The sequence below is a fragment of the Dasypus novemcinctus genome, chromosome 10 (assembly GCF_030445035.2).
Source record: "Dasypus novemcinctus isolate mDasNov1 chromosome 10, mDasNov1.1.hap2, whole genome shotgun sequence".
Lineage (NCBI taxonomy): Eukaryota > Metazoa > Chordata > Mammalia > Cingulata > Dasypodidae > Dasypus > Dasypus novemcinctus.
Genome location: NC_080682.1, coordinates 76,471,860 through 76,473,318, shown reverse-complemented (window position 1 = coordinate 76,473,318; position 1,459 = coordinate 76,471,860). Strand labels below are relative to the sequence as shown.

The following is a 1,459-nucleotide window of genomic DNA, read 5'->3' as shown; positions in this document are numbered from 1 at the left end:
TTCATCCATGTGGGAAGTGGACTTGACTCAGAGGATAGGGCATCCGCCTACTACATGGGAGGTCCGTGGTTCAAACCCTGGGCCTCCTTGACCCATGTGGAGCTGGCCCATGCACATTGCTGATGCACACAAGGAGTGCCGTGCCACGCAAAGGAGTCTCCCGCGTAGGGGAGTCCCATGCTCAAGGAGTGGGCCCCGTAAGGAGAGCTGCCTAGTGCGAAAGAAAGTGCAGCCTGCCCAGGAGTGGCGCCGCACACACAGAGAACTGACGCAGCAAGATGACGCAACAAAAAGAGACACAGATTCCCAGTGCTGCTGACAAGAATAGAAGTGGACACAGGAGAACACACAGTGAATGGACACAGAGAACAACTGCAGGAGGGGGGGAGGGGGGAGGGGAGAGAAATAAAAATTAAAAAAAAAAGAAATACTGTCATATATATATATATATATATATATTTTTTTAAAAGATTTATCCAGCTCCATTGTCGCTGCTGGGGGCAGGGGCGCTTCCTTTCTCTCTCGAGCTCGTCGTGGTGGCACCAGGTGCAGCCTCAACATGCAGAACGACGCCGGTGAGTTCATGGACCTCTACGTGCCGGGGAAGTGCCCTACCAGCAGCAACCGCATTATCGGCGCCAAGGACCACACGTCCATCCACATGAACGTGGCCAAGTTGGACAAGATCACAGGCAGGTTCAACAGCCAGTTTAAAACCTATGCCATCTGTGGGGCCAGTCGCAGGATGGGTGAATCAGATGACTCCATTCTCCGACTGGCCAAAGCTGACAGCATTGTCTCAAAGAACTTCTGACAAGAGCCATGGGTGTGGAACATTTGTCATAAATAAAGAGTAAAAAGCCAAAAAAAAAAAAAAAAAGATTCATCCATGTTATCCTGTGCATTCCTTCTTACAACTGAGTAATATTCAGTTGTATACCACAATTTCCTTATCCATTCATCTGTTGCTTGACACTTGGGTTGCTTCAATCTTTTGGCAATAGTGAACAACATTGCCACTATGAACATTGGTGTGCATATATCTGTTCGTGTTTCTGCTTTCAATTCTTCTGGGTATATACCCAGAAGTGGGATTGCTGGAGGTGGCAGTTCTATAGGTAGTTTCCTGAGGAACTGCCAGACTATCCTCCACAATGGCTGCATCATTCTGCATTCTCAGTAGCAGTGAATAAGTGTTCCCTTTCCTACACATCCTCTCTAACACTTGTAGTCCTCTGTTTTTTTAATAGCTGCTAGCCTAATAGGTGTAAGAAAATGTAACTTTGCAGTCTTGGTTTGCATTTCCCTAATAGCTAGTGATGTTGAGCATCTTTTCATGTGCTTTTTAGCATTGCATTTCTTCTTTGAAAAAGTGTCTATTAAAATCTCTTGGCAATTTTTTTTTTTTTTGAGGTACTAGGGCCAGGGATTGAACCCGAGAACTTGTGTGTAGGAAGCT

The 1,459-nt window shown here is 46.2% G+C and overlaps 1 pseudogene; it reads left to right on the top strand.

Moving 5' to 3' along the window:
• Window positions 1-559: 559 nt before the first annotated feature.
• LOC101431498 (small ribosomal subunit protein eS21 pseudogene) lies at window positions 560-880 on the top strand (annotated as a pseudogene).
• The last annotated feature ends 579 nt before the right edge of the window (window positions 881-1,459 follow it).